Source organism: Sus scrofa, chromosome 14 (genome assembly GCF_000003025.6).
Source record: "Sus scrofa isolate TJ Tabasco breed Duroc chromosome 14, Sscrofa11.1, whole genome shotgun sequence".
Lineage (NCBI taxonomy): Eukaryota > Metazoa > Chordata > Mammalia > Artiodactyla > Suidae > Sus > Sus scrofa.
The window spans coordinates 52,205,351-52,219,343 of record NC_010456.5 but is presented as its reverse complement, the minus strand read 5'-3'; the positions used below and the strand labels follow the sequence as shown (position 1 = coordinate 52,219,343).

The following is a 13,993-nucleotide window of genomic DNA, read 5'->3' as shown; positions in this document are numbered from 1 at the left end:
CCCAGGCTAGGGGTCCAGTCGGAGCTGCAGCCACCGGCCTACACCAGAGCCACAGCAACGCGGGATCCGAGCTGCGTCTGCAACCTACACCACAGCTCGCGGCAACGCCGGAACCTTAACCCACTGAGCAAGGGCAGGGACCGAACCCGCAACCTCATGGTTCCTAGTCGGATTCGTTAACCACTGCGCCATGACGGGAACTCCCCAGATTCTTTTTTATATGGTCTTCACGCTGTGTTCCATTTTGCTTCATCACCTGTTTATCCATCCTTGGATATGGCTCACTATTTGGCCTTCTGTGGGATAAGTGGAATGTCGTTTAACCTGCTTAGGGTTTCTCTCTTTGCTCTTGTAATCATTTTATCACACCTTCAGCAAAAAACTGGTTATGAAGTTATCTACCTTTCTGGAGGCTGGCGCATATGAGGAAGGAATCAAGGCCCTGGAGATTTGATCACCTTCATGAGAACTTCATTCTGCCATATTGAAAAATGCCACTTACCTGGCTTTCTCCTTCCTTCCTCACTGGCTCAGCCCGTGCCTGACTGATTGTGGCTGAATCTGCCTGCCTGATTGTGGCTGAATCTGCCTGCCTTTCTGGTGCTCCCTCTAGGGAAACATCCTGCTGCCCCCAGAAAAAAGCTCTGCTATATTCATAATATTGCATCACCTCTGGTCTGTGTAGGAAAGTGGATTCCCACCCCTCTCTGCTTCCAGTCTACCCTAAAGCCTCCCCCTTTCTCTAATATACTCTCCTCCATATTGAGAACAATTTTCTAGACTAGAAATCAACCAGTAATTTCTGTAAGGGGTCAAATAATAAATATATTTTAGACTTTGCAAGTCATACTTTTTCTTTAACAATCTCTCCACTTTACTGTTGTAGCATGAAAGCAACCAAAGACAATATGTACAGAGGAGACTGGCTATTCTAATAAAACTTTATGTTAAAGACTCTGAAATTTGAATTTCAAATAATTCACACTCACATGATTCTTTTGACTCCTTCCAATGATTTAAAGGTGTAAAAACCATTCTTAGCTCACAGGCTACCCCGGAACAGGTAGCAGGCTACAGTTTGCCAGCCACTGCTCTACACAGGCAGGGTGCTGAGGCAGTTTCTTCGGGAGGGTGAATTGGGATCTGACCATCAGGGTCTTCAGTAAGGTTGCTTCTGTACAGTATCTCCAATCCAGAGCAGCATTTCCTAGTTTCTTGTGATTGTGCAGTTTCTACCTGGAGTCTTTAGCCGTTTCAGGTTTCTCCTCTGTGGGTCCTTCCCACTTGGGATCTGGCCATAGAAAAGGTGATTAGGTTTTGCTAGCCATCTTATATCTGATCTAGAAGTGAAAGGTGGGTTTTTTTTTTTTCCCCCTTGCTCTCTCTGGAAATTTTGTTATTTTACCTTTACTGTTCTTTAGGAACTTCTCCAACTGAACTAAATTGAACTGACTGCTAACTAGCTTATAAGTCTTTGAATGAATATATTTGAACTTCATTCACATGATTTTTAGATGATTCTTTCTACCTTTTCCTCCTGAGATTATGTTGCAAACAGGAGGGTAAATTTAGTATGTAAATAAAGGGATTGGAAAAACAGAACTGCCTTGAGATTAAAAAAAAATACATGCCGATTCCTTTTTTGTTGGTGGTGTTTATTCATTTATTTATTCAGCAAGTTTTTGTATATGTCAGGTACTGTATCCCACAATAAGCTCTCACTTTATTTTGACATCCAGAGATGAGTAGAAGACCATGCTTATCTTTTAGGGAAAACAGAGATACATCTTTGTATAATCCCTCTTGGTATCTGTTACTCATCTCTTAAGTCGTATGGAGTACAAGTAAGCATGAGAAGTGTGCACACTGCACATTGCCCGTGGTACAGAGAAGAAGCATAGACTGTAGAGTGGGCCCCTGAGCCAATTGTTCTATGACTCTGAGCCTTAAATGTTGCAAAGTAAGAAGATTACTTACCTTGCAGTTTTGATAATACTAAACGAAATTTCATACCTAAGCATGCTGCGGTGCTCAGCACATAGCTTCTCCCCCCAAATTTACATCAGAATATGTGAACATTTCTCTTTTTTGTTTTGTTTTTTATTGATACATTTATAGCCTTCCAGTAATGTGACACCAATTTACTACTAAATTTATTACTTTTCTTGGGCCATGCCCACGTCATGTGGAAGTTCCTAGGCCAGGCATTGAACTTGCACCACAGCAGTGACCTGAGCCACAGTAGTGACAATGCCTTATCCTTAATTGTTAGGTCACCAGGGAACTCCCTAAATGTATTACTTCTTAATCACTACATACTCACTAATCATAAGTAATACATGAAATTTTTTACTGTTTTCCTGACTTACATAGTGTGTCTCTACTGCTATTCTACTCATTAGATAGAAAAGAGAGGTATTTCAATGGATTGCTTGTCAGACAACTTTTTTTTTTAATGGTGCAGATTGGAAAGATGCTCTTGTGCAAATGATATGAAATGATATTTATTGACTGTTATCTCATTGTGTGTGTGTTTAGATCTGCACAGTGATGGCACTTACTTCAGTTACGAGTTGCTCAGCGGACTGTGGAGTGACTGAACTATACCCATTCCCGTCATGATGCACACCCCTGAGGTTCCTCACCAGTAGGTATTGTCTATTCAGTATCATTTATATGGTTCTATATTGAGACTTTTCAACAGAATCTACATTTACGTTGCAAAAATATGCAAAATGCATGCATTTGTATTGCTGTTAGGAAATATGGCTAGACTTAGTCTGTGTACAACCACTTGGAAAATGAAAAAGTAGGTTCAGATGTATCTATTATATATTTGTATATTAATATGTTAATATAATACGTGTCTATGTAGGCAGAATTTAAAAGCATACAATTTTACCTCTCTTTTAACCAAATAAAGTCACTGGAAAGTTTCAGTGTCTTTTGGTTCTTCAATATCATATAAATCTGGCAGTATAAGCTTAAAAATCTTACTTAGTTTAATATTTTGAAACAGTTCAATTTTATTGCAGTTTTACCCAACAGTGTTTCTGATATATGTCCACTTACACAAGTGTCAGGCAGTAATTGACAGAGGATGTTTGTGGTGTCACTGAAAGGGAATTTTACTCAATTTCCTTAATTTTAGTTTCAGCTCCAAAATTTATCTTCTGACTAGTATTTTAAATCTTTACACCTGAGTTTCTTAATTTGAAAAATGAGAGGAAGAATTTCTGTTTTGTCAAACTCATAAAATTAAAGGACAAATGAGATAATGAATGTGAAATTATTAATAGGAAACCCCATAAAAATAGATGATACCTGTGGCTGGCTAATATCCCAAATAGAAAGGTAGAAAAAAGTTGTGACCACAATTTTCTTTTTAAATTGTTTAATAGAATCTAAAATTTTCTGTTATTCATCGAAGAGATAAATGGTAAGATTATACTTAATTCATGACCCAAATTATTTTTTTGTATTTGAAACAGTTATGATTAAATGAAATGTAGAGTTCCCTTGTGGCCTGTTGGTTAATGGGTCCAGTGTTGTCACTGTGGTGACACTGGTTCAGTCCCTGGCCAGGGAACTTCCACATGCTGTGGGCACAGCAGAAAAATTTTTTTAAATTAAAAAAAAAGAAATATGAGGAAAATGCATATTTCTTACACACACTGCACACAAAAATCCTCACCAACTATAATAATTAGGTTTCTGCTTCTGGTCTCCAAGATATTTATGATATTAGAATATTTTAGGGAGTTCCCATTGTGGCTCAGTGGAAACAAATCTGACTAGGAACCATGAGGTTGCGGGTTCAATCCCTGGCCTTGCTCAGGGTTAAGAATCCGGTGTTGCCATGAGCTGTGGTGTAGGTCACAGACGCAGCTCGGATCTGGCGTTGCTGTGGCTGTGGCATAGGCCCTGCAGCTCCATTTCAACCCCTATCTTGGAAACCTCCATATGCTGCGGGTGCGGCCCTAGAAAGTGGGGAAAAAAAAAAAAAAAGAGAGAGTATTTTAGGAACTTCATACCTGGAGGAGAGAAGATACACTAGATATTTTTAATGTATAATTTAATTTGAGAATACCAAGGGAACAAGGTAGAGATTTGATCAGATATTATTCATTCAGTTAAATATATTAATTTTGTTTGTTTACTGAAATCTCTTTAACACTTCATATGACCATTCTCTTCAACCAAAAGAATACAGCTAGTCTGTTTAAAATAGCAGACTGACAGTGAAAATCATGACAGATACATTTAGGAATATTGAGAAAGACTTTTCTACTAATATTAAAGTAATATGCAACCATGCCAGTACAATAAAACTGGTTTGCAAATTCTTTTCCAGAAATTAGATACACTGATGAGGCAATGACCTATTACACAAATAATAATTTTACATATAGCTGAAACAAAAATCTTAATAGTAGTAGGTGACATACATTCACTTGCTGATATTGTATCCCAGTCCTTAACTATGTTGGGAGTGATATCAGGAAGGGTGTCAGGTTGCCTGGGGTTACAACTCATTTTCATCATTTCCAGTTTTGCAGTATTGGATAAGTCATTTTACCTCTCTGTGCCTTTCTTTCCTCATCTGTAAAATGGGTCGAATAATAAGAGTATTTTTCTCATAGAGCTGTTGTATGAATTACCTGAGTTAATGTGGTCAAGCACTTAGAATACTGCATGATACTTAGTAGGTAACCAATCAGCATTAGTGATTATTATTCACTGGATGAACATGGAATTATGGTGCTAATGATAGATTTTGGAATCAGAATGCCCTAGGTTCAAAACCACTTATTAATTGACAGTGAAATCTGAATAGTTATCAAACTTTTTCAAGTCTCAGTTCTCAGAAACAAAATGGAAATAATTAAAATATACTCCATAATGCTTTTGTTAGGATGGTTTAACACAACATCTGGTAAGAAGGGTTAGTTATCACCTTCATTGGGTCTTGCAAAAGTATAGTCACAAATTACTACATAATGCAATTATAAAATAATGTAAATCAGAGATCCTCTGATTCTGAAAGTGTCTTTGCCATATGTTGTATTTAGGGGACTTTTAGCAATGTCCCCAACTATAGGATTTGTTATTTCCAGAATTTCAAAAAAGGAAAGAAATAATTTCAGTTAAGCTTCAAGCACAAACATAACAAATACAACATCCTGATTTTAAAAAAATAAAAATTACATAAATCCATTCACTTTTTTTAAGGTATAACGGAGTATCAGCTCATTATTTAATTTGTTAGGAAGATTGGACTGTTACCACATTGGAAATAACTTTTTTTTTCTGGAAAGAAAGGGAAGAAAGAAAAAAGGAGACAGAAATGTAGAATATTGTATCGTAAAGTGATGGAGAAGGGAGGGTTTGAACTTTCATGATTGTGTGCTCCAAGTCAGACTGTGTCCTGGTTTCTGTTAGGAAGAAATTTAAAATGTTGCTTTTGGGCTTCTACTGGACAAAATTCAGTGGTTGGAATGGGTGGCATTTTTCAAATGAGTCACAATTTATTTCCAAACTGGAAAATACTGATAAATTGGGACCATAATCCAACAGTGGATTGCCTGGCTGCTATGTATCCCTCAGAACAGAAAGCCAAGTCTCTTTCCCTCACATGTTAATTATAAACTGTCTAAAACAATGACAGTGTTCAGTCAGTCCCACTCTGTATCCATCCCTATTGGCAGCCAGAGTCTTTCACGTGTAAATGTAATCCAACTTCTCTCTAACTCAGATTAGAACATTATTGAAGTCTTCTGTGCACATTCCCTTTTATTCTAGCTGTTTTTGTGTGTGTGTTTTTTGTTTTTTTGTCTTTTTGTTTTTGCTGTAACTTTAGCCTTTATGGAGATTGCACCTCACAAGGAAAATCATGTTTGTGGAGGAGGCTTTTGAGGTGAAAATTTTGGAGGGGGGATCCTAGCTCGGAGGCCAGAAGCCTTGGACATGGGGTTAAGCCTGGCTGCTGCTGTTCCTGCTTGGGGTTCTGGGGAGAGATGACTTTGGTACCTATTCTGTCCTGCTTCTCCTGGACCCTGCATCATTTAGCCCTTCGGTGTGGCCAGCATTCACATTTTGAACTCTCCTTTTAGAATTTAGGGTGTAATACAACAAAAAAGCAGAGTCATGTTGATGGAATACCAGACCTACTGAAGAGACAGATGCTCGTGTGTTCTTACTTATTTTCGTGAACATTACAGGTTTATAATCTTAAAAATTATTTGCGACTTTAGAAGTTCTTCTTCTAAAGGAGCCTGATTTAATCAGACATCAGTCTAATAAATCATAAAACAATACTCCTAAGAACAAGAGAGAGGTATTCACAACTGCAGGTATGTACAACTGAAGGCTGGTGTAATTTGCAGACAGGAGATAGACAAAGTCTTTAGATAGACTTGACAGGCTATCACTGTAAGCATAACATACTTGTGGTAAGGAATACAGTGTAAGTCACTGTGAATTCAGTTATGAAGGAGCAGGTGATATTCCAGGACAAGCAGAAGGTGAATCCATTCAAGTCGAGTATCTGATGCAGAGTTACCGGAAGTGGAATCACTTGAGTTGCAAAGGTCCCAAGGAGCTTTATGTGGACCTCTCTCATTTGTCTGCTACGGCTCCTCCACCTCTCTGCTGACCAAGCCCTACCTAGAAGCTTCCCAGCATCCCCTGTGTGACACCACAAGCCTCCTAGTGTTTTCAGATTCTGCCCACCAAACTCTGATTTCCCCCTCCTAAACTCATTTTAACAGCTCTGCCATCTGTGAAATCCTCCTTAATCCTCCTCTTAAATTGACCATTTGCTCCTTTTTCTCTCACCTGTGTTCATGTGTTCATGCCTCTGTGATGGACCACATTCACTTCTTTTGCAGTAATTGGTTGTTGTTTCTGTATTAGTCCCCTCGAGCTGCTAAAACAACACCATTGACTGAGTAGCTTATACATAGCAGAAATGTATTCCTCAAGTTTTAGAAATTAAGAAATTGAATATTAAGGCACTGGCAGATTTGGTGTATGGTGAAGGCCTATTTCCTATAAGGTCATCTTTTTTTTCTGTGTTCTCACATGGTAGAAGTGACAAAGAAGCTTTCTTGAGCCTCTGTTATGTTTCTTAAGGTCACTAATCCTATTCTTGAGAGCTCCACTCTCATGACCTATTAATCACCTCCCAGAGGCCCCACTTCCAGATACTCTCACATGGGGCATTAGAATTTAATGTGCGAATCTGGAGGGCACATAGCATTCAGCGTGTAGCAGTATCCATCTTTCCTTTTACATCTTGGCTTATTGAGGGCAGTCCTTGTCTTATTCAGTAAAGTTGTTACTAATATAAGTCAGTAAAATGTAGAATCAGAAAAATGAAAAGTAGCCACTTTTAACATTCCATGATGGTTTTTATTTTATTTTATTTTTTGCTTTTAGCAGAAGATAGCAGGAAATTGGAAATGTATAACTGACTCTAATAACATATTAGTTTGTCATTAAGCATATTATTTTTAGAACAGCATTTCAATGATAATGTTGGACAACAATGTTGGACAATAAATTATATTAATTATATTAATAAGAAAGTTATATTTGTTCTTTAAGTTTTATTGTATATCATACATACTATACAAGTGTGTGTGTGTATATATATACATATATATTTCATATGTTCATAAATGGTATCTACTGATTTGAGAAAAGAAGAATATGTACATTAAATGTAAGTAAAGTTTCCTATAGGTTAATAGAGGGAGAAATAACCAAATCCCCAAAACCACTCCAAGTAAATAAACAAAACCTCAGTTATATACCCAATTGAAATTTTATCTGAAATTCATTTCAGTAAGTGCATATCACTCAGAGAACTTAAAATCATTTAGGTTAAATATTTATTCTTGAATAGTACCATTTTAACAGGAAAGACCATTAAGTCCACTAAATCAGTGTGGAAACATTTGACACTTATCTTGTTTCTTAATGTATATCAGTAATAGACAGAGGAGTTAATACAGACTGAGTAGGTAGAGTTATAAGTAGCACAGGGCATCTCAAGCCATTCAGCTTTCACAGATGGCTGTAGATATATAAGTGGAAAGAATAAGCTAATAAAGACATCTTTAAGAGAGGAAAATGGGCTGACAGGGTACTCCAGTTTTCAATGCATGAGCTATTTTAGATTGGCATGCTGCAAGCAAAAAGGGATAGCGTTTGAATGAATCCTGTATTGAGAATATTCATCCAGTTGTGTAAGGATAAATATAATGGAGTGATGTGGATATTATCACAGTATCAAAGCTTTGACATGTCCAAGTAGATAGAGCAATGAAGCAAGAATAATATATTCTTGAAAGAACTAGGCATTTAAAAAATTATGTCCAAAGGTAACACTTGACAAAAATTCCAGACTGTTTCCTGATAACTTTGTTAGTCTCTATTTTATGGACTAGTAAACTACAATAACTTGGTGACCATTTTCTGATGTTCTTTTTAGCTAGAGGACGTAGTGTTGCCTGTTAAAGTTTAATGAGAATTATGATTATGGCTACCATCTGCTAAGGTAGTAACTGTGCTGTGGGGTTTCACTGCCACACCATCATGTCATATTCAGAACAACTCTGCAAGGATAGCATTATTATCTTCTTTTTACAAAGGAGAAGGGTTATAATGCGCCCAGTACACTACTGATTTATAGGCATATTTATATACCCAATGTTTGTGACAGCCTCACCACCACAATATGTAAATATGGAGGCACATAATATTTTATGTGTGGAATTAAAAAAACTAATTTTGCTTTTGGAATAAATTAATATTGAGCTTTTGCTCAGCAAAGGAAATTATTAAAAAAAAACAAAAACACAACCTATGGAATGGGAAAAATCTTTGCAAACAAAGCAACCAACAAGAGCCTAATCTTCAAAATATACAAACATCTCATACAACTCAACAACAAAAAAGCTAATTGAAAATTTGGCAGAAGATATTTCTCCAAAGAAGATATACAGCTGGCCAGTAGGCACATGAAAGAATAATCAACATCACTAATTATTAGAGAAATGCAAATCAAAACTACAAACAGGTATCACCTCACATCAGTTAGCATGGCTATCATTAACAAGTCGACAAATAACAAATACTGGAGAATCCTCCTTCACTGTTGGTGGGAATGTAAATTGGCACAAACAATATGAAAAACAGTATGGCAATACCTCAGAAAACTAAATATAGAACTATTATATGGTCTAGCAGTCCCACTTCTGGGCAAATACGCTGACAAAGCTTTCATTCAAAAAGATGTTTGCACCCATATGTTCATTGCCGCACTATTCGCAATAGCCAAGACATGGGAGCAACCTAGGTGTCCATCGATGGATGAATGGATTAAGAAGATGTGGTACATATACGTAATGGAATTCTACTCAGACATAAAAAAGAACAAAATAATGCCATTTGCAGCAACATGGATTCAACTAGAGATTCTCATACTAAGTGAAGTAAGTCAGAAAGAGAAAGACAAATACTGTATGATATCACTTATATCTGGAATCTAAAATGTGACAGAGAAGTTCCCATTGTGGCTCAGTGGTAATGAATGCAACTAGTATCCATGAGGATGCAGGTTCAGTCCCTGGCCTTTCTCAGTGGGTTAAGGATCCAGCTTTGGTCTCTAATTATCTTGTATCCACCAGGCCACCTACCAAATGCTTTCACGTTAACTCTATTTTCAGCTCAAATAGTTGGAAAGAATTTTATTTTATTTTATTTTATTTTATTTTATTTTATTTTACTTTATTTTATTGTCTTTTTAAGGGCACACCTGAGGCATGTGGAAGTTCCCAGCTTAGGGGTCAAATTGGAGCTGCAGCTGTTGGCCTACACCACAGCCAAAGCAACATGGGATCTGAGCTATGTCTGTGACCTACATCACAGTTCATGGCAACACCAGATCCTTAACCCACTGAGCGAGGCCAGGGATGAAACCTGTATCCTCATGGATACTGATCAGATTTGTAACCTGTTGAGCCACACTAAGAACTCCAAATAACATCTTTATTTAACATAATTTCTAACATCTTACTTTTTTAATATTAATGGTCAGTGTGAACACCATGATATGAGCAGGTGTGGAGGCATAATTGATTGATTCCACAAGGTGAAGACTAAGAGTCTTGATCTCTAATTATCTTATGTCCACCAGGCCACCTACCAAATGCTTTCACATTAACTCTATTTTCAGCTCAAATAGTTGAAAAGAATTTTGTTGATTCATCTCACATTTTGCATATCTGTATGATGGACATAAAACACTAGTGTTTTACTGTCCCTTAGATGTGCCATTCAACTAATCTGTTTACCCAAACAACGAAAATGTAATAACAGATATGCCTAGGAAGCAGAGGTAGTTTTGAAGTAGCACTAGTTTTTAACACCTGCTCTTTAAGAAGATGATTATATTTGGAAGTCATTTGAAATTTAAGGGAATTCAATTACCAGAAAAGAAAAACATGTTTTAAATTGTATTAGTTAAGTATTTCAAACTGGAGAACTCAGGTATTCCATGTGTTCACTCAATAACTATTTCTGGACCTTCTATAGTAGTCCCTGGGCTGTAAATAATAAAGTTGCTGTCCTCACAGAGTTTATATTTCTAGGGAGCCACTGGGAGTGAGAGGCAGGAGGTAAAGAAGTAGAATATGCGTGTGTTTATGCATATATTTAAGTGTGTTTATATATATGTAAGTTTATAGAGAGAGTGATATATCACTAAATATATGTATATACAAATAGTAATAAACTTAATTTTAAATAAAAGCCACTCATAGTAAAAAATCCTTGCATTGAATCTCTAAAGTAAAGTTTTAGGTTACAGAGTTTAAAATTCTTACTCACCAAAACTTCATATTTTAATCATTTCCAGACAGGAAAATTTTGATAAAATATCTCAGTCATTATTTTAGATGGTTCATGCATTTGCTAGCTTATATTCCTTCTTCACTGGGGGCGAGGGGTCCCATAGACCTGACTGTTTAATTCACAACTTTTTTTTAATTACAGTATAGTTGATTTACAGTGTTGTGCCAGTTTCTGCTGTACAACATAGTGACCCAGTCGTACATATATATACATATTTTTTTCTCATAATATCTTCCATCATGTTCTATCCCAAGAGATTGGATATAGTTCCCCATGCTATACATTAGGACCCCTTTGCTTACCCATTCCAAATGTAATAGTTTACGTCTACCAACTCCAAACCCCCCGTACATCCCACTCCCTCTCCCCTCCCCCTTGGCAACCACAAGTCTATTCTGCTTCTTTATTCATTTGAAGAACGTTTGTAGGTATTCTAGAATCTAAAGGAAAAATCCCCAAGACTATTTTGTACATTATCAGATTGCACTGAGTGCAGTAGAGCTGGTGGGAAACAGAAAACTTGAACCCTGTGCAACTCAAAGGGGAAAAAATTATAACAAAGCAAGAGAAGCGATTTCTGATTTTGTTTTGTTTTGCTTTTTTAGGGCTGCACCTGCGACATATAGAAATTCTCAGGCTAGGGGTCAAATCGGAGCTGCAGCTCCCAGCCTACAGTACAGCAGCATGGGATCCAAGCTGTGTCTGTGACCTACACCAGAGCTCACAGCATCGCTGGATCATTAACTCACTGAGTGAGTGAGGCCAGGGATCAAACCTGCATCCTCACAGATGCTTTAATGGGGTTTGCAACCTGCTGAGCCACAATGGGAACTCCGATTTCTGATTTTTTTGTTTGTTTGTTTTTAAATTGAAGTTCAAGCCCTCTTTCTGTTAAAGCACAGAATAACGTGGGCATGTTATGCTGGTATCATGTAATCTCATGAAAATTGGTTATGAAGCCAGGGTCATTGATTTATATATGTTACTTAGTAAGAAGTGTCATATCAGATATGTAATTAGAGCTTGTGACAAAAGGAACAATTCAAATGTTGGGGGAAAAAAAGTGTCAGCCAGGCATGTACTGTGGTGAGTTTCCAACTGAACAGTGAATCAATTGTTTTTAGTCATTTTTGGATGCAGTATAATGACCTCTTTATTAAGCTCAGCAATTGAGTAGGTATTAACTCCATTTACTTTGATTGCAATGATAGATAAAGTAGCCAATTCCTTTTAGGGAAGATGAAAAACATCATAACATCACATTCATTTAAAAAATATTTATTTCTTTTCATGATGCACAGGTTCACATTTGAAAGCTTATCTCCTTTTTAGGTTCTCTGAATATATGGTTTGGGTGACTCTCTCAAATTAAGATCATTCAGCTTTCATGCCATTGGTGTAAAAAATCAGTGCTTGATAAACAAATGTGCCACACAGGATTTTGCAGTTGTTCTTAATTAAAAAAAAAACTAGATTAAAAAATAATGTAGTCAGGCGATAATGTCTAATGGCTTTTGTTTGTGTGTGTGTGTGTGTGATTCCTTTTTTTTTTTTTTTTGGCCACACCCCCTGCATGGGGACATTCCTGGACCAGGGATCAAAACCTCACCATAGTAGTAACACAGCCACAGCACTGACAACACCAGATCTTTAATCTGCTGAGCCACCAGGGAACTTCTCTATTGGCTTTTTGACAATGAAGGGAAAGAGTGTTTAGGTGGAGAAGCACCAATAGTGCCTCAGTGCTAATTTTGCCTTTTTCCACTCCTCCATATAGAACGTAAGAATAAAGAAATGTCTGCCAAAGTAGAAGTTGTTGACAAAGTAATTATCCTTGGGTTTCAACCTTAGGTACTAAGAATCTGCAAAATGTAGCACTCGAATAATGGGGTAATTAAAACTGAATCCCTTTGAATGTCAGAGCCGTACAATCATATCAAATAATGCAAAATTACTCTGAATATTAAGCCTATTAAAATACATTAGATAGATTATGGTAATGTCAGAGGCTTCCTTACTTAAGCTGTGGATACATCTGCAGCTTCCTCGCAGGAGAGGCATGTAAGTTGCAAGAGTTGGTAAGTTTACAGCAAAGAAAAACCATTGTATATAAAGTGTTCTAGGTTGTTTATTTCAGTTTTCTTATATCTCTTTCTGGAAAATTAGCACAAAGCAGGGCGTATAGGAGAAGCAAACAACTGTTAGTTGAATTGAATGATGCTCTTGCTTATTAATTTGAGAGATCAAGTACAAGCTTAGAATTATAATAGAAGGGATTTCTGCATCTTGAAAAGTAACTGGGTCATGGACTTTCATCTCATTTTTTTCCTTCATGCGTTGAGCTAGGAGACTCAAGGGCTGTACAAAGTAAGGGAAAGACAATTAAAAGAGGGAATCCTCTTCCTTTGTTCAGACTCACTTCAGCCTGCTAATGAAGAAAGCAAGAATGGCAACTTGATCACATTGTTCCTGACACCCACAATTCTTTGTTTAGCTGACTGCTGAACAAAACTTGTCCTTCCATCTAAGTTTTCTGTCAGTGTCATTCAGCCTTCAAGGGTGCCAGTGAATCAATCATAAAATCAATTTTAGTATGTTACCATCAGCATTTTTAAATGCAATACAATAAAAACTACTATTAATAAAAACTAGAATATATTCTGTAATTATTTTTAATAAAGCCTTTATTTCAGTTATCCTTGTCTATACATGCTTAGCTCACATGGTAAAATGTGCATTTTTTTACTAGGGTCACAGTCAAAACAGAAAACTGCTATTACTAATCTCATCCCCTCACATTCTTCTGAGCCTTTGTTTTCTTGAATAATTTGCCCTTTGTAACTCAGACATTTTCAAAATCTTCATTTACTCTTTTCTGTCAGTTTAGACAGCTCTTTAGTTTCCCAGAATTTCTATTTTCATAGCCAGCTCTTAGTATAGTGATCATTGGAAGAAGTGACCACTAGAGGTTTGTTATTTGAAGGAGTGAATTAATGATGTTCTAAAGCGAATTACAATTTTGTAAGTCCAAATGTCAACTTTTAGTAAATTCCACCTTTCTTTTCCTGTAAGC

At 36.8% G+C, this 13,993-nt stretch overlaps 1 protein-coding gene across 17 annotated transcripts in view; it reads left to right on the top strand.

Moving 5' to 3' along the window:
- The window catches only part of CHRM3 (cholinergic receptor muscarinic 3), a 545,038-nt gene that overhangs the window by 144,319 nt on the left and 386,726 nt on the right, over positions 1–13,993 (top strand). For 14 of the 17 annotated variants that reach the window (XR_002338271.1, XM_021071792.1, XM_021071795.1 and 11 more), the window contains one exon: positions 2,539–2,647. The gene's annotated coding sequence lies outside the window, so the exon portion shown is untranslated. Of the gene's footprint in view, positions 1–2,538; positions 2,652–13,993 lie in introns of all 17 variants that reach the window. The other 3 variants (XM_021071810.1, XM_021071806.1, XM_021071791.1) reach the window with 1 other exon arrangement.